Raw genomic sequence first — 24,888 nt, forward strand, 5'->3', positions numbered from 1 at the left:
GCACCAACGCCTACAACCGAAACCCACTGTGGAGACATAGCAAAAGATTGCCGCAGGGAAGACATTTTCCAGAAACTCTGGAAGCTCTGTAGATGACAGTTCTGCGGTGTGCGTGTGTTCAAGCTGTGCACAACGCGTTTTGAATCTGCATAACCACACCCTCCATCCCCATTGTGACAGCACGTGAAGGTTCCATGCGACAAAGCAAGCTCCATTTCCAGCTCCCTATTCCAAAAATCTATTTAATATATGGTCCCCAAATAGGGGACCTATCAGATAAGAACAGACACTACGCTTGATCTTGAGCCATTTGGCCGAGAAGCGATGATCAGAAATGGTTTGCCACTTGGGCCGCACAAAGGCCTACAACCGAAACCCACTGTGGAGACATAGCAAAAGATTGCCACAGGGAAGACATTTTCCAGAAACTCTGGAAGCTCTGTAGATGACAGTTCTGCGGTGTGCGTGTGTTCAAGCTGTGCACAACGCGTTTTTAATCTGCATAACCACACCCTCCATCCCCATTGTGACAGCACGTGAAGGTTCCATGCGACAAAGCAAGCTCCATTTCCAGCTCCCTATTCCAAAAATCTATTTAATATATGGTCCCCAAATAGGGGACGTATCAGATAAGAACAGACACTACGCTTGATCTTGAGCCATTTGGCCGAGAAGCGATGAACAGAAATGATTTGCCACTTGGGCCGCACCAAGGCCTACAACCGAAACCCACTGTGGAGACATAGCAAAAGATTGCCGCAGGGAAGACATTTTCCAGAAACTCTGGAAGCTCTGTAGATGACAGTTCTGCGGTGTGCGTGTGTTCAAGCTGTGCACAACGCGTTTTGAATCTGCATAACCACACCCTCCATCCCCATTGTGACAGCACGTGAAGGTTCCGTGCGACAAAGCAAGCTCCGTTTCCAGCTCCCTATTCCAAAAATCTATTTAATATATGGTCCCCAAATAGGGGACGTATCAGATAAGAACAGACACTACGCTTGATCTTGAGCCATTTGGCCGAGAAGCGATGATCAGAAATGGTTTGCCATTTGGGCCGCACCAAGGCCTACAACCGAAACCCACTGTGGAGACTTAGCAAAAGATTGCCGCAGGGAAGACATTTTCCAGAAACTCTGGAAGCTCTGTAGATGACAGTTCTGCGGTGTGCGTGTGTTCAAGCTGTGCACAACGCGTTTTGAATCTGCATAACCACACCCTCCATCCCCATTGTGACAGCACGTGAAGGTTCCGTGCGACAAAGCAAGCTCCATTTCCAGCTCCCTATTCCAAAAATCCATTAAATATATGGTCCCCAAATAGGGGACGTATCAGATAAGAACAGACTCTACGCTTGATCTTGAGCCATTTGTCCGGGAAGCGATGATCAGAAATGGTTTGCCACTTGGGCCGCACCAAGGCCTACAACCGAAACCCACTGTGGAGACATAGCAAAAGATTGCCGCAGGGAAGACATTTTCCAGAAACTTTGGAAGTTCTGTAGATGACAGTTCTGCGGTGTGCGTGTGTTCAAGCTGTATACAACGCGTTTCGAATCTGCATAACCACACCCTCCATCCCCATTGTGACAGCACGTGAAGGTTCCGTGCGACAAAGCAAGCTCCATTTCCAGCTCCGTATTGCAAAAATCCATTTAATATATGGTCCCCAAATAGGGGACGTATCAGATAAGAACAGACTCTACGCTTGATCGTGAGCTATTTGGCCGAGAAACGATGATCAGAAATGGTTTGCCACTTGGGCCGCACCAAGGCCTACAACCAAAACCCACTGTGGAGACATAGCAAAAGATTGCCGCAGGGAAGACATTTTCCAGAAACTCTGGAAGCTCTGTAGATGACAGTTCTGCGGTGTGCGTGTGTTCAAGCTGTGCACAATGCGTTTCGAATCTGCATAACCACACCCTCCATCCCCATTGTGACAGCACGTGAAGGTTCCGTGTGACAAAGCAAGCTCCATTTCCAGCTCCCTATTCCAAAAATCCATTTAATATATGGTCCCCAAATAGGGGACGTATCAGATAAGAACAGACACTACGCTTGATCTTGAGCCATTTGGCCGAGAAGCAATGAACAGAAATGGTTTGCCACTTGGGCCGCACCAAGGCCTACAACCGAAACCCACTGTGGAGACATAGCAAAAGATTGCCGCAGGGAAGACATTTTCCAGAAACTCTGGAAGCTCTGTAGATGACAGTTCTGCGGTGTGCGTGTGTTCAAGCTGTGCACAATGCGTTTTGAATCTGCATAACCACACCCTCCATCCCCATTGTGACAGCACGTGAAGGTTCCGTGCGACAAAGCAAGCTCCATTTCCAGCTCCCTGTTCCAAAAATCTATTTAATATATGGTCCACAAATAGGGGACGTATCAGATAAGAACAGACACTACGCTTGATCTTGAGCCATTTGGCCGAGAAGCGATGATCAGAAATGGTTTGCCACTTGGGCTGCACCAAGGCCTACAACCAAAACCCACTGTGGAGACATAGCAAAAGATTGCCGCAGGGAAGACATTTTCCAGAAACTCTGGAAGTTCTGTAGATGACAGTTCTGCGGTGTGCGTGTGTTCAAGCTGTGCACAACGCGTTTTGAATCTGCATAACCACACCCTCCATCCCCATTGTGACAGCACGTGAAGGTTCCGTGCGACAAAGCAAGCTCCATTTCCAGCTCCCTGTTCCAAAAATCTATTTAACATATGGTCCCCAAATAGGGGACGTATCAGATAAGAACAGACACTACGCTTGATCTTGAGCCATTTGGCCGAGAAGCGATGAACAGAAATGTAGAGAAGAAATCAAAGCCAGCACTCAATTGATGTAGTCTGCGGTGCTAGTGAACGGGATGTTTTGATCCCATATATCATAAAGTCAGAAAAATCACTGCACTCGTATGCTTTTTAGATGCATAAATTGAAAAGTTTATTCAAATTGAAGAGAGTAAGATACTAGGCGAATTGACGTTTCGGCCAACCCGTGGCCTTGTTCACAAAAGCCGCTGTAACAAGCAAAGAAACAAAAAAATATTTACAAACAGATAAACATATACATATATACAAATATACATAAGAGAGCAAAGAATCCATATCAAAAGTCGATGAGCTGTCGATGGGTATACTATGTAACGACCAAACGGTAACGTATTCTGCACAACTGAAATATACAGAAAAGGCGGACTGTACAGGAAGAGGGAAGAAGACCATAACATTTGCAAACAACGGTACTGGAGGAAGAACATACCCTGTTGAATTTCTCTTGCATATAAAGAAGAATCCTTCGGCGTTAAATCCAGATCCCCGGCCGGTCATGTGACCGGAAGTGCCAGGGGACGCCGGCGCCTGCGCAGAAGCAGCGCTTCTGCTGCTGAGGAGTGTAACCTGGCGCTTGCGCACAGAAGCCCCATGCTAGGCGCCTATGTACAGCGCCTGCGTCTCAAGTGTGACGCCTGTACTGTGTCGGGCAGAACGCTCGTGTGTGTTAGTTGGAGGGAGCGCCCAGGCGTGATGTTATGTGACGCCTGTACCGTGTCGGGCAGAACGCTCGTGCGTGTTCGTTGGAAGGGGAGCGCCCAGGCGTGATGTTATGTGGTCCCATACTTGAGTTAGTCCGACGCCCATGTATACCCCTCTATTTGGAGTGCAGTGAACTGGAGGAAGAGATCTCGTACCTAGGTGTCTCCATGGTCATGGATGTTAATGACATATATAAGGGTGCCTGTAAGTGTGCCTAAAAAGAAATGATGACTTGTCTGGTTGAATCATGTCTCAAAGACCAGGGAGAAAAAGGGTTAGACAATAACGGACCATCTTATGGGTACACACCAAGGCCCACAGTACCATTAATATATAAAACATAAATACACTGAAATGCCCTAAATAATGGTAGGAGTCCAAACGAAATAAGAAAAGAAAAGAAATGAAATAACGGAAATAAAAAGAAGAAATGAAAAAGAAAAAATGGGGATAATTGTACGGAGGGGAGGAATATTTTAGTTGTTAATCGGATATTATGGATTGAATACCAAGGAAAAAAGGGAAAATGAACAATATAGGGAAATTAATTAGGTAAAAATTGAGTAAACAAAAATTAAGTAAACAAAAATAATGAAAAAAAATGAAAAAAAATATAATGAAAAAAATGAAAAAATGGAAAAGAGGAAAAATATAAAAAATATATAGAAAAATAATAAAAAAATATAAATGATGTAAGGAAACTTATAAAGGAGACTATAAGGGTATGCGTCTTACCATCCAGAACGCGTTTTGTCATAGAGGTTGGTTGTGCAAAAAGTCAATTGGCCTATATGGGAGAAAGATTAAGTTAGCCAGTCTATCTCGCGGTTCAAGCCACGTGGATGTAGAGTGTCAAGTGTGTAGATCCAAAAGGTCTCACGCTGTTTCAATAGTTTGATATGATTCCCTCCTCGTCTAGGGCGAGGAACCCTTTCTATGACCTGGAATCTGAGTTGTGCTATGTTGTGGTTGGCCTCTTTGAAGTGAAAGGGGAGGGGGAGCCAAACTTTACCACAACGAATAGTGGATTTGTGGTTAGAGATCCGATCTCTAACCGCTTGGGTGGTCTCCCCTACATAAAGTAACCCGCAGGGGCACTTGATGATATACACCACAAAGTTTGTTTCACACGTGTAGTAGTCCTTTATTTTGTAAGATTTACCTGTCCTTGGGTGTACCACTTCGTTGCCCTTAATCACATTCGAGCAGCTCATACATCCCAAACATGGGAAGGTCCCTGTACGTTTCTGGCCTGTGAGTGTTCTATGTGTCGGTGTTTTGAGAGTGCCTAAATCCGCCCTGACGACTCTATCCCTTATGTTCTTAGGTCTTCTTGTACACATCAGGGGGGGTTCCTTGAATATAGGAATCGTGGGGTATGCTCTATTCAGGAGTGGCCAATGTGCCCTGATAAGGTTGTGTACCCTGCGCATAGTGGGGTGGTGACTATGTACAAATGGGAGTCTGGGGTTTTTGATTCTAGACGTATCGTCTTCTATTTCATTGAGGATTTTAGTGGATTCAGTTTCAAGAAGGTCCGTGGGGTAGTTCCGGGCCTTGAATTTAGTGGACATCTCTTGTAGTCTGGTTGCTTTCAGATCCGGGTCTGAAACAATTCTGGATACCCTCTTAAACTGGGACCTAGGGAGGCTATTTTTTGTGGACTTGGGGTGGCAACTGTTGTACAGTAAAAGGCTATTGCAATCAGTTGGTTTAGAGTATAAGTCAGTGTTTAAATTACCCAAGGAATTTTTAAGGACTTTGGTGTCTAGGAAAGTGACTTCACTGTTGTGGTAAGTAAGCGTGAAGGTAAGCTCCGGACGAACGGTGTTAATAGTCTCATAGAAGGTCTGTAGGCTGGTATGGTTCCCTTGCCAGATACAGAATATATCGTCGATATATCTGTACCAGACTAATGCGTTTTGTTGAAAACTGGGGTTGGCATATACATATTCCCTCTCGAAGTGGTCCATGTACAGGTTTGCGTACGCTGGGGCCACATTGGACCCCATAGCGGTACCGCATGTCTGTACAAAAAAATCGTCCTCGAAAAGGAAGAAATTCTCCCTAAGTACCAGGTTCAAGAGGTCTATGCAGAGATCGTGTGTGTTCCTATCAATGCCTGCTTCCTGGAGTGTAAGTGAAACCGCTGTAACACCCCTATCGTGTACGATAGAGGTGTAGAGGCTGTTAACGTCCAAAGTACAAAGAAGGCTGTCCGGCGGAATGTTGGATATACTGCGAATTTTAGATAGAAAATCGCTCGTGTCCAATATAAAGGATTTAGTAGACTTGGTATATGGTGTGAGAATTTTTTCCAAAAATTTTGAAAGGGGATTGAGCACTGAGTCAGTTGACGCGACGATCGGGCGGCCAGGGGGGTTCTGAAGATTTTTGTGTATTTTAGGCAGCACGTACAATACTGGAGTGATAGGATGATGGTTAATGAGGTAAGTTTTGGTTTTGTTGTCTATGGTGCCTAAATTCAGGTATTTGTCAATTACAGTGTTGATTTTCCATTGTATGGTGAATGTGGGGTCCCCCTGGAGTCTTTGGTAAGTATTTGTGTCAGATAATTGGCGTCTTATTTCGGTGACATAGTGATCTTTATTCATAATAACAATGGCTCCCCCTTTGTCCGCGGGTTTAATTATAATGTTCCTGTTCTCACTTAGTGTGTCTAATGCTTGTTTTTCTATGGGACTAAGGTTGTGACGGACCGGGAGGAGACCAAGATGTTGTTCATGTATAGTCTTTTTGATATCACTATCGAGGAGATTGATGAAAGTTTCTACAGCATGGTTGGTTTTAGGTGGAACGAAGGAGCTAGGGTTCCTCAGGCCTAATGATCCCAAGGTAATGCCAGTCTCTCTACTCTGGCTAGATGTGGTGCCCAATCTATTCACTACTGTATTTGGAAGTTCATTAAAGTGTACCTTAAGTCTTATGTTTCTATAAAATCTTTGAAGATCCTTTTCAAGTTGAAAAGAATCCCATCTAGGGGTAGGGCAGAAGGAGAGGCCCATGTTTAAGACTTTTAGCTCAAGAGGAGAAAGGGTGTAGTCGGAGATGTTTACCACAGAGTTTGGACTCCTACCTGAGATCTCAACGTCATGTGCCGATCCTCGTTTCGTCTTCTTTCCCCTCCTTGTGGGCGCGCGGTTTGACCTAAAAAACGCGGTCCTGTAGCTTGGGCCCCGCCAGTCTCGCTGCCGGATCCTGCCGATGATCCCCCAGCCGGCGAGGAGCCCCCTGAGGGGTAGTTGCCCCCTGCTGTGCGGCGAAATCTTGGTCTCGATCGGCGGGGAGCTGTGTCCTCCCATCGGTACACTTTGTTAGATAAATAGTCCTCAGTGTCCCTTTGAAATTTTGTGCGTTTTCTTTCCTCCAACGACCTCTGGTAGGAAATGAGGCTAGTGTCTATTTTATTTTTGAGAGTGGAGAGTTCGGTAGCGTTTAGCGTAGCAGTTAGTTGAGTTTCAATGCTTTCAATTTTCTCTTCCGTGCTCTTTATTGCTTCTTGTAGATATTCGATGGTCAGTAATATTATGTCGAAGGAGCATTTGTTTAGAATTTTTTGAAATGTAGTGCAGTATTTTTCATTATCAGAAAATAATGTAGGACGTAGATTACAACGTAGACCTCGAGGTATCCTGGCTTTTCGGTGATACTCTCCCAATGTTGCACAATGTAAGTCGTAGCCAATAAGTTTCTTCCTCTCCTTTTCCCAATCCCTCGATTTTATGTCATTACTTGGTAGATGCAGGAAGTCCGTATTGGTCTTAATTTTAGATAGAATAGTAGATCCGGTAGACTCGTCGTACATATAAGTCTCGGCTGACATGGATTCGATTGGTGCTAGTAGCTTACAAATCAAATAGCTGTAGAGAAGAAATCAAAGCCAGCACTCAATTGATGTAGTCTGCGGTGCTAGTGAACGGGATGTTTTGATCCCATATATCATAAAGTCAGAAAAATCACTGCACTCGTATGCTTTTTAGATGCATAAATTGAAAAGTTTATTCAAATTGAAGAGAGTAAGATACTAGGCGAATTGACGTTTCGGCCAACCCGTGGCCTTGTTCACAAAAGCCGCTGTAACAAGCAAAGAAACAAAAAAATATTTACAAACAGATAAACATATACATATATACAAATATACATAAGAGAGCAAAGAATCCATATCAAAAGTCGATGAGCTGTCGATGGGTATACTATGTAACGACCAAACGGTAACGTATTCTGCACAACTGAAATATACAGAAAAGGCGGACTGTACAGGAAGAGGGAAGAAGACCATAACATTTGCAAACAACGGTACTGGAGGAAGAACATACCCTGTTGAATTTCTCTTGCATATAAAGAAGAATCCTTCGGCGTTAAATCCAGATCCCCGGCCGGTCATGTGACCGGAAGTGCCAGGGGACGCCGGCGCCTGCGCAGAAGCAGCGCTTCTGCTGCTGAGGAGTGTAACCTGGCGCTTGCGCACAGAAGCCCCATGCTAGGCGCCTATGTACAGCGCCTGCGTCTCAAGTGTGACGCCTGTACTGTGTCGGGCAGAACGCTCGTGTGTGTTAGTTGGAGGGAGCGCCCAGGCGTGATGTTATGTGACGCCTGTACCGTGTCGGGCAGAACGCTCGTGCGTGTTCGTTGGAAGGGGAGCGCCCAGGCGTGATGTTATGTGGTCCCATACTTGAGTTAGTCCGACGCCCATGTATACCCCTCTATTTGGAGTGCAGTGAACTGGAGGAAGAGATCTCGTACCTAGGTGTCTCCATGGTCATGGATGTTAATGACATATATAAGGGTGCCTGTAAGTGTGCCTAAAAAGAAATGATGACTTGTCTGGTTGAATCATGTCTCAAAGACCAGGGAGAAAAAGGGTTAGACAATAACGGACCATCTTATGGGTACACACCAAGGCCCACAGTACCATTAATATATAAAACATAAATACACTGAAATGCCCTAAATAATGGTAGGAGTCCAAACGAAATAAGAAAAGAAAAGAAATGAAATAACGGAAATAAAAAGAAGAAATGAAAAAGAAAAAATGGGGATAATTGTACGGAGGGGAGGAATATTTTAGTTGTTAATCGGATATTATGGATTGAATACCAAGGAAAAAAGGGAAAATGAACAATATAGGGAAATTAATTAGGTAAAAATTGAGTAAACAAAAATTAAGTAAACAAAAATAATGAAAAAAAATGAAAAAAAATATAATGAAAAAAATGAAAAAATGGAAAAGAGGAAAAATATAAAAAATATATAGAAAAATAATAAAAAAATATAAATGATGTAAGGAAACTTATAAAGGAGACTATAAGGGTATGCGTCTTACCATCCAGAACGCGTTTTGTCATAGAGGTTGGTTGTGCAAAAAGTCAATTGGCCTATATGGGAGAAAGATTAAGTTAGCCAGTCTATCTCGCGGTTCAAGCCACGTGGATGTAGAGTGTCAAGTGTGTAGATCCAAAAGGTCTCACGCTGTTTCAATAGTTTGATATGATTCCCTCCTCGTCTAGGGCGAGGAACCCTTTCTATGACCTGGAATCTGAGTTGTGCTATGTTGTGGTTGGCCTCTTTGAAGTGAAAGGGGAGGGGGAGCCAAACTTTACCACAACGAATAGTGGATTTGTGGTTAGAGATCCGATCTCTAACCGCTTGGGTGGTCTCCCCTACATAAAGTAACCCGCAGGGGCACTTGATGATATACACCACAAAGTTTGTTTCACACGTGTAGTAGTCCTTTATTTTGTAAGATTTACCTGTCCTTGGGTGTACCACTTCGTTGCCCTTAATCACATTCGAGCAGCTCATACATCCCAAACATGGGAAGGTCCCTGTACGTTTCTGGCCTGTGAGTGTTCTATGTGTCGGTGTTTTGAGAGTGCCTAAATCCGCCCTGACGACTCTATCCCTTATGTTCTTAGGTCTTCTTGTACACATCAGGGGGGGTTCCTTGAATATAGGAATCGTGGGGTATGCTCTATTCAGGAGTGGCCAATGTGCCCTGATAAGGTTGTGTACCCTGCGCATAGTGGGGTGGTGACTATGTACAAATGGGAGTCTGGGGTTTTTGATTCTAGACGTATCGTCTTCTATTTCATTGAGGATTTTAGTGGATTCAGTTTCAAGAAGGTCCGTGGGGTAGTTCCGGGCCTTGAATTTAGTGGACATCTCTTGTAGTCTGGTTGCTTTCAGATCCGGGTCTGAAACAATTCTGGATACCCTCTTAAACTGGGACCTAGGGAGGCTATTTTTTGTGGACTTGGGGTGGCAACTGTTGTACAGTAAAAGGCTATTGCAATCAGTTGGTTTAGAGTATAAGTCAGTGTTTAAATTACCCAAGGAATTTTTAAGGACTTTGGTGTCTAGGAAAGTGACTTCACTGTTGTGGTAAGTAAGCGTGAAGGTAAGCTCCGGACGAACGGTGTTAATAGTCTCATAGAAGGTCTGTAGGCTGGTATGGTTCCCTTGCCAGATACAGAATATATCGTCGATATATCTGTACCAGACTAATGCGTTTTGTTGAAAACTGGGGTTGGCATATACATATTCCCTCTCGAAGTGGTCCATGTACAGGTTTGCGTACGCTGGGGCCACATTGGACCCCATAGCGGTACCGCATGTCTGTACAAAAAAATCGTCCTCGAAAAGGAAGAAATTCTCCCTAAGTACCAGGTTCAAGAGGTCTATGCAGAGATCGTGTGTGTTCCTATCAATGCCTGCTTCCTGGAGTGTAAGTGAAACCGCTGTAACACCCCTATCGTGTACGATAGAGGTGTAGAGGCTGTTAACGTCCAAAGTACAAAGAAGGCTGTCCGGCGGAATGTTGGATATACTGCGAATTTTAGATAGAAAATCGCTCGTGTCCAATATAAAGGATTTAGTAGACTTGGTATATGGTGTGAGAATTTTTTCCAAAAATTTTGAAAGGGGATTGAGCACTGAGTCAGTTGACGCGACGATCGGGCGGCCAGGGGGGTTCTGAAGATTTTTGTGTATTTTAGGCAGCACGTACAATACTGGAGTGATAGGATGATGGTTAATGAGGTAAGTTTTGGTTTTGTTGTCTATGGTGCCTAAATTCAGGTATTTGTCAATTACAGTGTTGATTTTCCGTTGTATGGTGAATGTGGGGTCCCCCTGGAGTCTTTGGTAAGTATTTGTGTCAGATAATTGGCGTCTTATTTCGGTGACATAGTGATCTTTATTCATAATAACAATGGCTCCCCCTTTGTCCGCGGGTTTAATTATAATGTTCCTGTTCTCACTTAGTGTGTCTAATGCTTGTTTTTCTATGGGACTAAGGTTGTGACGGACCGGGAGGAGACCAAGATGTTGTTCATGTATAGTCTTTTTGATATCACTATCGAGGAGATTGATGAAAGTTTCTACAGCATGGTTGGTTTTAGGTGGAACGAAGGAGCTAGGGTTCCTCAGGCCTAATGATCCCAAGGTAATGCCAGTCTCTCTACTCTGGCTAGATGTGGTGCCCAATCTATTCACTACTGTATTTGGAAGTTCATTAAAGTGTACCTTAAGTCTTATGTTTCTATAAAATCTTTGAAGATCCTTTTCAAGTTGAAAAGAATCCCATCTAGGGGTAGGGCAGAAGGAGAGGCCCATGTTTAAGACTTTTAGCTCAAGAGGAGAAAGGGTGTAGTCGGAGATGTTTACCACAGAGTTTGGACTCCTACCTGAGATCTCAACGTCATGTGCCGATCCTCGTTTCGTCTTCTTTCCCCTCCTTGTGGGCGCGCGGTTTGACCTAAAAAACGCGGTCCTGTAGCTTGGGCCCCGCCAGTCTCGCTGCCGGATCCTGCCGATGATCCCCCAGCCGGCGAGGAGCCCCCTTTTTCATTTCTTCTTTTTATTTCCGTTATTTCATTTCTTTTCTTTTCTTATTTCGTTTGGACTCCTACCATTATTTAGGGCATTTCAGTGTATTTATGTTTTATATATTAATGGTACTGTGGGCCTTGGTGTGTACCCATAAGATGGTCCGTTATTGTCTAACCCTTTTTCTCCCTGGTCTTTGAGACATGATTCAACCAGACAAGTCATCATTTCTTTTTAGGCACACTTACAGGCACCCTTATATATGTCATTAACATCCATGACCATGGAGACACCTAGGTACGAGATCTCTTCCTCCAGTTCACTGCACTCCAAATAGAGGGGTATACATGGGCGTCGGACTAACTCAAGTATGGGACCACATAACATCACGCCTGGGCGCTCCCCTTCCAACGAACACGCACGAGCGTTCTGCCCGACACGGTACAGGCGTCACATAACATCACGCCTGGGCGCTCCCTCCAACTAACACACACGAGCGTTCTGCCCGACACAGTACAGGCGTCACACTTGAGACGCAGGCGCTGTACATAGGCGCCTAGCATGGGGCTTCTGTGCGCAAGCGCCAGGTTACACTCCTCAGCAGCAGAAGCGCTGCTTCTGCGCAGGCGCCGGCGTCCCCTGGCACTTCCGGTCACATGACCGGCCGGGGATCTGGATTTAACGCCGAAGGATTCTTCTTTATATGCAAGAGAAATTCAACAGGGTATGTTCTTCCTCCAGTACCGTTGTTTGCAAATGTTATGGTCTTCTTCCCTCTTCCTGTACAGTCCGCCTTTTCTGTATATTTCAGTTGTGCAGAATACGTTACCGTTTGGTCGTTACATAGTATACCCATCGACAGCTCATCGACTTTTGATATGGATTCTTTGCTCTCTTATGTATATTTGTATATATGTATATGTTTATCTGTTTGTAAATATTTTTTTGTTTCTTTGCTTGTTACAGCGGCTTTTGTGAACAAGGCCACGGGTTGGCCGAAACGTCAATTCGCCTAGTATCTTACTCTCTTCAATTTGAATAAACTTTTCAATTTATGCATCTAAAAAGCATACGAGTGCAGTGATTTTTCTGACTTGATGAACAGAAATGGTTTGCCACTTGGGCCGCACCAAGGCCTACAACCGAAACCCACTGTGGAGACATAGCAAAAGATTGCCGCAGGGAAGACATTTTCCAGAAACTCTGGAAGCTCTGTAGATGACAGTTCTGCGGTGTGCATGTGTTCAAGCTGTGCACAACGCGGTTTGAATCTGCATAACCACACCCTCCATCCCCATTGTGACAGCACGTGAAGGTTCCGTGCGACAAAGCAAGCTCCATTTCCAGCTCCCTATTCCAAAAATCTATTTAATATATGGTCCCCAAATAGGGGACGTATCAGATAAGAACAGACACTACGCTTGATCTTGAGACATTTGGCCAAGAAGCGATGATCAGAAATGGTTTGCCACTTGGGCCGCACCAAGGCCTACAACCGAAACCCACTGTGGAGACATAGCAAAAGATTGCCGCAGGGAAGACATTTTCCAGAAACTCTGGAAGCTCTGTCGATGACAGTTCTGCGGTGTGCGTGTGTTCAAGCTGTGCACAATGCGTTTTGAATCTGCATAACCACACCCTCCATCCCCATTGTGACAGCACGTGAAGGTTCCGTGCGACAAAGCAAGCTCCATTTCCAGCTCCCTGTTCCAAAAATCTATTTAATATATGGTCCACAAATAGGGGACGTATCAGATAAGAACAGACACTACGCTTGATCTTGAGCCATTTGGCCGAGAAGCGATGATCAGAAATGGTTTGCCACTTGGGCCGCACCAAGGCCTACAAACGAAACCAACTGTGGAGACATAGCAAAAGATTGCCGCAGGGAAGACATTTTCCAGAAACTCTGGAAGTTCTGTAGATGACAGTTCTGCGGTGTGCGTGTGTTCAAGCTGTGCACAACGCGTTTTGAATCTGCATAACCACACCCTCCATCCCCATTGTGACAGCACGTGAAGGTTCCGTGTGACAAAGCAAGCTCCATTTCCAGCTCCCTATTCCAAAAATCCATTTAATATATGGTCCCAAAATAGGGGACGTATCAGATAAGAACAGACACTACGCTTGATCTTGAGCCATTTGGCCGAGAAGCGATGATAAGAAATGGTTTGCCACTTGGGCCGCACCAAGGCCTACAACCGAAACCCACTGTGGAGACATAGCAAAAGATGGCCGCAGGGAAGACATTTTCCAGAAACTCTGGAAGCTCTGTTGATGACAGTTCTGCGGTGTGCGTGTGTTCAAGCTGTGCACAACGCGTTTTGAATCTGCATAACCACACCCTCCATCCCCATTGTGACAGCACGTGAAGGTTCCGTGCGACAAAGCAAGCTCCATTTCCAGCTCCCTATTCCAAAAATCTATTTAACATATGGTCCCCAAATAGGGGACGTATCAGATAAGAACAGACACTACGCTTGATCTTGAGCCATTTGGCCGAGAAGCGATGATCAGAAATGGTTTGCCACTTGGGCCGCACCAAGGCCTACAACCGAAACCCACTGTGGAGACATAGCAAAAGATTGCCGCAGGGAAGACATTTTCCAGAAACTCTGGAAGTTCTGTAGATGACAGTTCTGCGGTGTGCGTGTGTTCAAGCTGTGCACAACGCGTTTTGAATCTGCATAACCACACCCTCCATCCCCATTGTGACAGCACGTGAAGGTTCCGTGTGACAAAGCAAGCTCCATTTCCAGCTCCCTATTCCAAAAATCCATTTAATATATGGTCCCAAAATAGGGGACGTATCAGATAAGAACAGACACAACGCTTGATCTTGAGCCATTTGGCCGAGAAGCGATGATAAGAAATGGTTTGCCACTTGGGCCGCACCAAGGCCTACAACCGAAACCCACTGTGGAGACATAGCAAAAGATTGCCGCAGGAAAGACATTTTCCAGAAACTCTGGAAGCTCTGTCGATGACAGTTCTGCGGTGTGCTTGTGTTCAAGCTGTGCACAACGCGTTTTGAATCTGCATAACCACACCCTCCATCCCCATTGTGACAGCACGTGAAGGTTCCGTGTCACAAAGCAAGCTCCATTTCCAGCTCCCTATTCCAAAAATCCATTTAATATATGGTCCCAAATAGGGGACGTATCAGATAAGAACAGACACTACGCTTGATCTTGAGCCATTTGGCCGAGAAGCGATGATCAGAAATGGTTTGCCACTTGGGCCGCACCAAGGCCTAAAACCGAAACCCACTGTGGAGACATAGCAAAAGATTGCTGCAGGGAAGACATTTTCCAGAAACTCTGGAAGTTCTGTAGATGACAGTTCTGCGGTGTGCGTGTGTTCAAGCTGTGCACAACGCGTTTTGAATCTGCATAATTACACCCTCCATCCCCATTGTGACAGCACGTGAAGGTTCCGTGCGACAAAGCAAGCTCCATTTCCAGCTCCCTATTCCAAAAATCTATTTAATATATGGTCCCCAAATAGGGGACGTATCAGATAAGAACAGACACTACGCTTGATCTTGAGCCATTTGGCCAAGAAGCGATGATCAGAAATGGTTTGCCACTTGGGCCGCACCAAGGCCTACAACCGAAACCCACTGTGGAGACATAGCAAAAGATTGCCGCAGGGAAGACATTTTCCAGAAACTCTGGAAGCTCTGTCGATGACAGTTCTGCGGTGTGCGTGTGTTCAAGCTGTGCACAACGCGTTTTGAATCTGCATAACCACACCCTCCATCCCCATTGTGACAGCACGTGAAGGTTCCGTGCGACGAAGCAAGCTCCATTTCCAGCTCCGTATTCCAAAAATCCATTTAATATATGGTCCCCAAATAGGGGACGTATCAGATAAGAACAGACACTACGCTTGATCTTGAGCCATTTGGCCGAGAAGCGATGATCAGAAATGATTTGCCACTTAGGCCACACCAAGGCCTACAACCGAAACCCACTGTGGAGACATAGCAAAAGATTGCCGCAGGGAAGACATTTTCCAGAAACTCTGGAAGTTCTGTAGATGACAGTTCTGCGGTGTGCGTGTGTTCAAGCTGTGCACAACGCATTTTTAATCTGCATAACCACACCCTCCATCCCCATTGTGACAGCACGTGAAGGTTCCGTGTGACAAAGCAAGCTCCATTTCCAGCTCCCTATTCCAAAAATCCATTTAATATATGGTCCCAAAATAGGGGACGTATCAGATAAGAACAGACACTACGCTTGATCTTGAGCCATTTGGCCGAGAAGCGATGATAAGAAATGGTTTGCCACTTGGGCCGCACCAAGGCCTACAACCGAAACCCACTGTGGAGACATAGCAAAAGATGGCCGCAGGGAAGACATTTTCCAGAAACTCTGGAAGCTCTGTCGATGACAGTTCTGCGGTGTGCTTGTGTTCAAGCTGTGCACAACGCGTTTTGAATCTGCATAACCACACCCTCCATCCCCATTGTGACAGCACATGAAGGTTCCGTGCGACAAAGCAAGCTCCATTTCCAGCTCCCTATTCCAAAAATCTATTTAATATATGGTCCCCAAATGGGGGACGTATCAGATAAGAACAGACACTACGCTTGATCTTGAGCCATTTGGCCGAGAAGCGATGATCAGAAATGGTTTGCCACTTGGGCCGCACCAAGGCCTACAACCGAAACCCACTGTGGAGACATAGCAAAAGATTGCCGCAGGGAAGACATTTTCCAGAAACTCTGGAAGCTCTGTCGATGACAGTTCTGCGGTGTGCGTGTGTTCAAGCTGTGCACAACGCGTTTTGAATCTGCATAACCACACCCTCCATCCCCATTGTGACAGCACGTGAAGGTTCCGTGTCACAAAGCAAGCTCCATTTCCAGCTCCCTATTCCAAAAATCCATTTAATATATGGTCCCCAAATAGGGGACGTATCAGATAAGAACAGACACTACGCTTGATCTTGAGCCATTTGGCCGAGAAGCGATGATCAGAAATGGTTTGCCACTTGGGCCGCACCAAGGCCTAAAACCGAAACCCACTGTGGAGACATAGCAAAAGATTGCCGCAGGGAAGACATTTTCCAGAAACTCTGGAAGTTCTGTAGATGACAGTTCTGCGGTGTGCGTGTGTTCAAGCTGTGCACAACGCGTTTTGAATCTGCATAATTACACCTTCCATCCCCATTGTGACAGCACGTGAAGGTTCCGTGCGACAAAGCAAGCTCCATTTCCAGCTCCCTATTCCAAAAATCTATTTAATATATGGTCCCCAAATAGGGGACGTATCAGATAAGAACAGACACTACGCTTGATCTTGAGCCATTTGGCCAAGAAGCGATGATCAGAAATGGTTTGCCACTTGGGCCGCACCAAGGCCTACAACCGAAACCCACTGTGGAGACATAGCAAAAGATTGCCGCAGGGAAGACATTTTCCAGAAACTCTGGAAGCTCTGTCGATGACAGTTCTGCGGTGTGCGTGTGTTCAAGCTGTGCACAACGCATTTTGAATCTGCATAACCACACCCTCCATCCCCATTGTGACAGCACGTGAAGGTTCCGTGCGACGAAGCAAGCTCCATTTCCAGCTCCCTATTCCAAAAATCCGTTTAATATATGGTCCCCAAATAGGGGACGTATCAGATAAGAACAGACACTACGCTTGATCTTGAGCCATTTGGCCGAGAAGTGATGATCAGAAATGGTTTGCCACTTAGGTGTCATGGTTCCCAATGGCAAGGGAACGTCAGAGAACTTAAACTACAGACTAGCTCCTGGGTGATGGAATCTCGAGCTGACCGTGAGCTAAACCTACCACACAACTAACAGTGGCCGGGTGGCGTACCTACGTTTTATCCCTAGACGCCTAGCGCCAGCCGGAGGACTAACTAACCCTAATAGAGGAAAAGACAGACCTGGCTTACCTCTAGGGAAATTCCCCCAAAAAGGAGACAGAAGCCCCCCACATATATTGACGGTGAGTTCAGAGGAAAAGACATACGCAGTATGAAGGTAGGTTCAGCAAAGCGAGGTCCGCTTACTAGATAGCAAGAAGATACAATAGGGAACTTCACGGTCAGCTGAAAACCCTATTAAAATACCATCCCGAAATTACTTTAAGACTCATGTGTCAACTCATGACACCGGAGTGGCAATTTCGGCCCACAAGAGCTTCCAGCTACAGAAAAATAACATTACTGTGAACTGGAACAAAAATGCAAAACAAACTTAGGACTAAGAGTCCAACTTAGCTGATAGTAGTCTAGAAGCAGGAACATGCAACAGAAAGGCTCTGATTACATTGATGGCCGGCACTAGAAAAATTGAGCAGCAAGGCTAAATAGGATACACCCATATCCTGATGGAAACAGGTGAACAGAGAAAGTGAAGCACACAAGTCCAGTACCACCAGTGACCACCGGGGAAGCCCAAAAACCAAATTCACAACAGTACCCCCCCTCAAGGAGGGGGCACCGAACCCTCACAAGAACCACCAGGGCGATCAGGATGAGCCCTATGAAAGGCACGGACCAAATCAGAGGCATGAACATCAGAGGCTGTCACCCAAGAATTATCCTCCTGACCGTAGCCCTTCCACTTGACCAGATACTGAAGTTTCCGTCTGGAAACACGGGAGTCCAAGATCTTCTCCACAACGTACTCCAATTCACCCTCAACCAACACCGGAGCGGGAGGCTCAACGGAAGGCACAACCGGTACCTCATACCTGCGCAATAATGACCGATGAAAGACATTATGGATAGAAAAAGATGTTGGGAGGTCCAATCGAAAGGACACGGGGTTAAGAATCTCCAAAATCTTATACGGGCCGATGAACCGAGGCTTAAACTTAGGAGAAGAAACCCTCATAGGGACAAAACAAGAAGACAACCACACCAAGTCCCCAACACGAAGACGAGGACCAACACGACGACGGCGGTTAGCAAAATGCCGAGTCTTCTCCTGGGACAACTCCAAATTGTCCACCACCTGTCCCCAAATCCGATGCAACCTATCCACCACAGTATCCACTCCAGGACAATCCGAAGACTCCACCTGACCGGAAGAAAAACGAGGATGAAACCCCGAATTGCAAAAGAAAGGAGAAACCAAAGTGGCAGAACTAGCCCGATTATTGAGGGCAAACTCCGCCAACGGCAAAAAAGCAACCCAGTCATCCTGATCCGCAGACACAAAACACCTCAAATAAGTCTCCAAGGTCTGATTAGTTCGCTCAGTCTGGCCATTAGTCTGAGGATGGAACGCAGACGAAAAAGACAAATCAATGCCCATCCTAGCACAGAACGCCCGCCAAAATCTAGACACGAACTGGGTCCCCCTGTCAGAAACGATATTCTCCGGAATACCATGCAAGCGAACCACATTTTGAAAAAACAGAGGAACCAACAAGGATGAGGAAGGCAACTTAGGCAAGGGCACCAAATGGACCATCTTTGAAAAACGGTCACACACCACCCAAATGACAGACATTTTCTGAGAAACAGGGAGATCAGAAATAAAATCCATAGAGATGTGAGTCCAAGGCCTCTTCAGGTCTATCCGCCTGAAACTCCTGCAAAGCCCGTCGCAGGTCTGGGGAAACAGCAGATAATATCACCCCATCCTTAAGGATACCTGTAGGTTCAGAATCACCAGGGGAATCAGGCTCAAAACTCCTAGAAAGGGCATCCGCCTTCACATTTTTAGAACCTGGTAAGTATGAGACCACAAAATTAAACCGAGAGAAAAACAACAACCAGCGCGCCTGTCTAGGATTCAGGCGCCTGGCAGACTCAAGATAAATCAAATTCTTGTGATCGGTCAATACCACCACCTGATGTCTAGCCCCCTCAAGCAAATGACGCCACTCCTCAAAAGCCCACTTCATAGCCAAAAGCTCCCGATTACCAATATCATAATTTCGCTAGGCGGGCGAAAATTTTCGAGAAAAGAACGCACAAGGTCTCATCACGGAGCAGTCGGAACTTTTCTGCGACAAGACCGCCCCAGCTCCGATCTCGGAAGCATCGACCTCAACCTGAAAAGGAAGAGTAACATCAGGCTGACGCAACACAGGGGCGGAAGAAAAGCGGCGCTTAAGCTCCCGAAAGGCCTCCACAGCAGCAGGGGACCAATCAGCAACATCAGCACCCTCTTTGGTCAAATCAGTCAAAGGTTTAGCAACATCAGAAAAACCAGTTATAAATTGACGATAAAAATTAGCAAAGCCCAAAAATTTCTGAAGGCTCTTAAGAGAAGAAGGTTGCGTCCAATCACAAATAGCCCGAACCTTGACAGGATCCATCTCAATGGAAGAGGGGGAAAAAATGTAGCCCAAAAAAGAAATCTTTGGAACCCCAAAAATACACTTAGAACCCTTCACACACAAGGAATTAGCCCGCAAAACCTGAAAAACCCTCCTGACCTGTTGGACATGAGAATCCCAGTCATCCGAAAAAATCAAAATATCATCCAGATACACGATCATAAATTTATCCAAATATTCACGGAAAATGTCATGCATAAAGGACTGAAAGACTGAAGGGGCATTTGAAAGACCAAAAGGCATTACTAAATACTCAAAATGGCCCTCGGGCGTATTAAATGCGGTTTTCCACTCATCCCCCTGCTTAATTCGCACCAAATTATACGCCCCACGGAGATCAATCTTAGAGAACCACTTAGCCCCCTTTATTTGAGCAAACAAATCAGTCAGCAGTGGCAGAGGATACTGATATTTGACTGTAATTTTATTCAAGAGTCGATAATCAATACACGGCCTCAAAGAGCCATCTTTTTTAGATACAAAGAAAAAAACGGCTCCTAAGGGAGATGAAGAAGGACGAATATGTCCCTTTTCCAGGGACTCCTTAATATATTCTCGCATAGCAGCATGTTCAGGCACAGATAGATTAAATAAACGACCCTTTGGAAATTTACTGCCCGGAATCAGATCTATGGTACAATCGCAATCTCTGTGAGGAGGTAGTGAACCAAGCTTAGGCTCCTCAAAAACATCACGATAATCAGACAAAAATTCCGGAATCTCAGAGGGAATAGATGACGAAATGGAAACCAAAGGTACGTCCCCATGAGCCCCCTGACATCCCCAGCTTAACACAGACATAGCTTTCCAGTCAAGGACTGGGTTATGAGATTGTAACCATGGTAATCTGAGCACCAAAACGTCATGTAGATTGTACAACACAAGGAAGCGAATCATCTCCTGATGGTCTGGATTCATACGCATAGTCACTTGTGTCCAGTATTGTGGTTTATTACTAGCCAATGGTGTAGAGTCAATACCCTTCAGAGGTATAGGAACTTCCAGAGGCTCTAGATCAAACCCACAGCGCCTGGCAAAGGACCAATCCATTAAACTCAAAGCGGCGCCAGAGTCGACATAGGCATCCGCGGTAATTGACGATAATGAACAAATCAAGGTCACAGACAGAATAAACTTAGACTGTAAAGTGCAAATTGAAATAGACTTATCAACCTTTTTTGTACGTTTAGAGCATGCTGATATAACATGAGTTGAATCACCACAATAGAAGCACAACCCATTCTTTCGCTTAAAATTCTGCCGTTCGCTTCTGGACAGAATTCTATCACATTGCATATTTTCTGGAGCCTTCTCAGAAGACACCGCCAAATGGTGCACAGGTTTGCGCTCCCGCAAACGCCAATCAATCTGAATAGCCATTGTCATGGACTCATTCAGACCTGTAGGTGCAGGGAACCCCACCATAACATCTTTAATGGCAACAGAGAGACCCTCTCTGAAATTCGCCGCCAGGGCGCACTCATTCCACTGAGTAAGCACAGACCATTTACGAAATTTTTGGCAGTATATTTCAGCTTCATCTTGCCCTTGAGATAGGGCCATCAAGGCTTTTTCAGCCTGAATCTCTAAGTTAGGTTCCTCATAAAGCAACCCCAAAGCCAGAAAAAACGCATCCACATTGAGCAATGCAGGATCCCCGGGTGCCAATGCAAATGCCCAGTTTTGAGGGTCACCCCACAGCAAGGAAATTACTATCTTAACCTGCTGTGCGGGATCTCCAGCGGAACGAGATCTCAGGGAAAGAAATAATTTACAATTATTTTTGAAATTCAGGAAACGAGATCTATCCCCGGAGAAAAATTCTGGTATAGGAATTCTAGGTTCAGATATAGGAGCATGAATAACAAAATCCTGTAAATTTTGAACCTTCGTAGCAAGATTATTCAAACCTGTAGCCAAAATCTGAGGATCCATTTTAATCAGGTGAGATCAGAGCCATTCAAGGATTAGAACGAGAGAGAGAGAGAAAGGCTGCAATTAGAGCAGAAATGCAACTGAGTCAACTAAAAAGCAAGCTCAGAAGAAAAAAAAAAAAAAAAATCTGCAGACTTCTTTTTCTCTCCTTTCTTCTGCCAACGGTTTTAACCCTTGGCCGGCCATACTGTCATGGTTCCCAATGGCAAGGGAACGTCAGAGAACTTAAACTACAGACTAGCTCCTGGGTGATGGAATCTCGAGCTGACCGTGAGCTAAACCTACCACACAACTAACAGTGGCCGGGTGGCGTACCTACGTTTTATCCCTAGAAGCCTAGCGCCAGCCGGAGGACTAACTAACCCTAATAGAGGAAAAGACAGACCTGGCTTACCTCTAGGGAAATTCCCCCAAAAAGGAGACAGAAGCCCCCCACATATATTGACGGTGAGTTCAGAGGAAAAGACATACGCAGTATGAAGGTAGGTTCAGCAAAGCGAGGTCCGCTTACTAGATAGCAAGAAGATACAATAGGGAACTTCACGGTCAGCTGAAAACCCTATTAAAATACCATCCCGAAATTACTTTAAGACTCATGTGTCAACTCATTATTTCACAGCTATGAAAGACACGCAGCTATTTTTGAGGAAGGTCATCCTGCGGAAACTGCTTGCTAGACCACTCGATACCTTTAATCCTGATACAACTTTGGAACAAGAGGCACTAGTAGCGTTAGAAGAGCTTGCAGCAGAAAACGAGTCTCCAGCCACAGGTACCTTCCCCGCTTCTGTTGCGCCGAGATGTACCACATTTCCCCCCTTCTCTTTGTGCCCCCAGATTGATATTTTTAACAAATTAGTACTGGAGGATTTTAGGAAAATTTCTAATGATAAGAGGGGTGACAACTTGACAGCAGTACAACGCAGGGCCCTTAAAGAACTGGGGTCTATGCACGATGTCGTGATAAAGCCGGCAGATAAGGGGGGGAACGTGGTGGTCTGGCCAACAGTTAAGTATGAGAGGGAGGCCTTCCGACAATTGAGGGATCGAGAATCATACACACCCCTTACCAGTAATCCATTGCTGAGTTTCTCGGGTGCTTTGTATGAGATCTTGGATCGGGCCCTGACACGGGGGATCATAACTAAAAAGGTGTTTAAAGGTCTTATGGTAGAATATCCGGTTGTCCCTACCTTCTACCTGCTGCCGAAGGTCCATAAGGATCCGTTGGAACCCCCGGGGCGTCCTATTGTCTCTGGCATAGGAGGACTTTGTGACCCTGTATGCAAATTTATTGAATACTATCTGCACCCTTTAGTGGAGTCACTCCCCTCCTATGTCAGAGACACTATGGACGTCCTGAGGAAACTTGATGGCCTAACTTTAGAGCCAGATATGATTTTTGCAACAGTTGATGTTGAATCCTTATACACGTGTATAAAGCACACTGATGGGTTGGAGGCTGTTGAGTTCTTTTTGAATATGAGTAATCTGGGCCCTCCACTGTGCACCCTGATCCTGGAGCTTCTTCATTTTGTTTTGACACATAATTTTTTTACATTTAAGGATCGATATTTTTTACAGAACCGCGGCACTGCCATGGGCGCGGCGTGTGCGCCTTCGTACGCTAATCTCTTTCTCAGATTATGGGAGAGGGAGATTTTTGGTGGGGGCGCATGCGCCGCTTCCCATGTGCAGTGCTGGTATCGTTATATTGATGACGTTTTGTTAATTTGGCAGGGTCCCGAGCTTGGCCTCCTGGACTTCATCCGTGGACTAAATCAGAACGGTCGGAACATCCGCCTTACGCATAGAGTGGCCGCAGAAAGTATAGATTTTTTGGACATTAAGATCTGTAGATGTGAGGATGGGGTGATTCAAACTGATGTGTTTAGAAAAGAGACATCTGTGAAAGCATTGCTACACTCCACCTCTGCACATACAAGGTCCACAATACGTGCTATACCTGTGGGCCAGTTTCTTAGAATGAAACGGATTTGCTCCACAGATGGGGTCTTTGAGGGCCAGGCCCGGGACCTGTTTGATTGCTTCCGGGATTGGGGGTACAGTGGAAGAACCATCAAAAGGGGATATTTTCGTGCCAAATGCACCTCTAGAGACCGGCTGCTCTGTGGGACCTCAGTACCTGCTCCCAGTAAAAAGGAGCAACCACTGAGATTCATTTCCACTTTTAACAACAAGTGGGATGATATCAGGGAGGTCCTACAGAGGCACTGGTCGGTGCTAAAAACTGAACCAATCCTTAATAAAATCTTACCTGATCATCCTCTCCTCACGGCGAGGCGAGGCAGAAGTATTAAGGATCAACTAGTGCGGAGCCACTACAGTACGGCTCCTCTTCGAATTTTTGGTTCAGGACCTCCAAGGAGGGGCTGTTTCCCATGCGGCTCCTGCAAAGCCTGCAGAAACATTATACGGGCGACCACTTTTTCGGCAGCGGGTGGGGGTAGGGAGTATCGAATTATGAGTTATATCTCATGTAGTACCACATTCGTGGTATACTACGCCACCTGCACCTGTAATTTAATCTACGTAGGCCTCACCTCTCGTGAACTCCGTGTCAGGGTCCGTGAACATGTTAGGGACATTGTGGCTGCAAAGGAGGTGACAGATGCCTCGGAACTCAAGACGATCCCGAGACATTTTAAGGCAAAACATGACTGCAACCCAGATGCCTTGAAAGTTCGTGGCATTGATAGGGTCCACGCTGGCATCCGGGGTGGCGACCTTAAGAGGACACTAGCGAAAATAGAATGTCGGTGGATAGTCTCGCTGGGGACTATGGCCCCAAATGGCCTTAATGAGAAGTTGTCCTTTGTTCCATTCCTATGATTTGATTGTCCCCTGTCTCTCTATTGATTGTTTTTATTATTTTTATTCTTTCATGTTGTATTTACATTGTTTGTTTTTCTTGCTTTCTTTTTAGTGGTCTTTTGTATATAGGTATTGGCTTATTTATATATATCCATCCTTTCACAATGGCGCCTGGACGTAGTGACCCCAGTGGCAGGTAATATGTATGCAACCTAACAAAAGGAGAAGCAGTGGAGACACTTTTGGCAGCAATGTACAATGGACGCTATGGTCTGACTACTAGATGTGAAGAACTGACTTGGCTATGTCGTTGTCTTTGAACTTTGCCCCCCTTTTTAATAAGGCTGTAATAACATATATGCATACTGTAGCTGTCCAGAGTAGATTGCGCATAGTGCAGGGTTCCCTCTCCTTTTA

At 45.5% G+C, this 24,888-nt stretch overlaps 2 non-coding genes and 19 pseudogenes across 2 annotated transcripts; all 21 read right to left on the reverse strand.

Annotated features, from left to right (window-relative positions):
* Positions 1–150: 150 nt before the first annotated feature.
* On the reverse strand, positions 151–326 carry LOC143761673 (U2 spliceosomal RNA; annotated as a pseudogene).
* A 177-nt stretch (positions 327–503) lies between these two features.
* Positions 504–679, reverse strand: LOC143761360 (U2 spliceosomal RNA; annotated as a pseudogene).
* A 177-nt stretch (positions 680–856) lies between these two features.
* LOC143760457 (U2 spliceosomal RNA) lies at positions 857–1,032 on the reverse strand (annotated as a pseudogene).
* Positions 1,033–1,209: 177 nt separating this feature from the next.
* On the reverse strand, positions 1,210–1,385 carry LOC143763209 (U2 spliceosomal RNA; annotated as a pseudogene).
* A 177-nt stretch (positions 1,386–1,562) lies between these two features.
* Positions 1,563–1,738, reverse strand: LOC143763150 (U2 spliceosomal RNA; annotated as a pseudogene).
* A 177-nt stretch (positions 1,739–1,915) lies between these two features.
* LOC143761368 (U2 spliceosomal RNA) lies at positions 1,916–2,091 on the reverse strand (annotated as a pseudogene).
* A 177-nt stretch (positions 2,092–2,268) lies between these two features.
* LOC143762433 (U2 spliceosomal RNA) lies at positions 2,269–2,444 on the reverse strand (annotated as a pseudogene).
* A 177-nt stretch (positions 2,445–2,621) lies between these two features.
* On the reverse strand, positions 2,622–2,797 carry LOC143760265 (U2 spliceosomal RNA; annotated as a pseudogene).
* A 9,860-nt stretch (positions 2,798–12,657) lies between these two features.
* On the reverse strand, positions 12,658–12,833 carry LOC143762945 (U2 spliceosomal RNA; annotated as a pseudogene).
* Positions 12,834–13,010: 177 nt separating this feature from the next.
* LOC143762434 (U2 spliceosomal RNA) lies at positions 13,011–13,186 on the reverse strand (annotated as a pseudogene).
* Positions 13,187–13,363: 177 nt separating this feature from the next.
* LOC143762883 (U2 spliceosomal RNA) lies at positions 13,364–13,539 on the reverse strand (annotated as a pseudogene).
* A 177-nt stretch (positions 13,540–13,716) lies between these two features.
* Positions 13,717–13,892, reverse strand: LOC143760492 (U2 spliceosomal RNA; annotated as a pseudogene).
* Positions 13,893–14,069: 177 nt separating this feature from the next.
* Positions 14,070–14,245, reverse strand: LOC143763046 (U2 spliceosomal RNA; annotated as a pseudogene).
* Positions 14,246–14,410: 165 nt separating this feature from the next.
* Positions 14,411–14,597, reverse strand: LOC143762991 (U2 spliceosomal RNA). Its single transcript, XR_013212295.1, has one exon. It is a non-coding gene; the product is annotated as a U2 spliceosomal RNA (small nuclear RNA).
* Positions 14,598–14,772: 175 nt separating this feature from the next.
* Positions 14,773–14,950, reverse strand: LOC143762346 (U2 spliceosomal RNA; annotated as a pseudogene).
* A 177-nt stretch (positions 14,951–15,127) lies between these two features.
* On the reverse strand, positions 15,128–15,303 carry LOC143818811 (U2 spliceosomal RNA; annotated as a pseudogene).
* A 177-nt stretch (positions 15,304–15,480) lies between these two features.
* LOC143762886 (U2 spliceosomal RNA) lies at positions 15,481–15,656 on the reverse strand (annotated as a pseudogene).
* A 177-nt stretch (positions 15,657–15,833) lies between these two features.
* LOC143760231 (U2 spliceosomal RNA) lies at positions 15,834–16,009 on the reverse strand (annotated as a pseudogene).
* Positions 16,010–16,174: 165 nt separating this feature from the next.
* Positions 16,175–16,362, reverse strand: LOC143761374 (U2 spliceosomal RNA). The gene has a single exon (XR_013212263.1). It is a non-coding gene; the product is annotated as a U2 spliceosomal RNA (small nuclear RNA).
* A 177-nt stretch (positions 16,363–16,539) lies between these two features.
* LOC143759453 (U2 spliceosomal RNA) lies at positions 16,540–16,715 on the reverse strand (annotated as a pseudogene).
* A 177-nt stretch (positions 16,716–16,892) lies between these two features.
* LOC143759256 (U2 spliceosomal RNA) lies at positions 16,893–17,068 on the reverse strand (annotated as a pseudogene).
* Between the last annotated feature and the right edge of the window lie 7,820 nt (positions 17,069–24,888).

Source organism: Ranitomeya variabilis, chromosome 3 (assembly GCF_051348905.1).
Source record: "Ranitomeya variabilis isolate aRanVar5 chromosome 3, aRanVar5.hap1, whole genome shotgun sequence".
NCBI lineage: Eukaryota > Metazoa > Chordata > Amphibia > Anura > Dendrobatidae > Ranitomeya > Ranitomeya variabilis.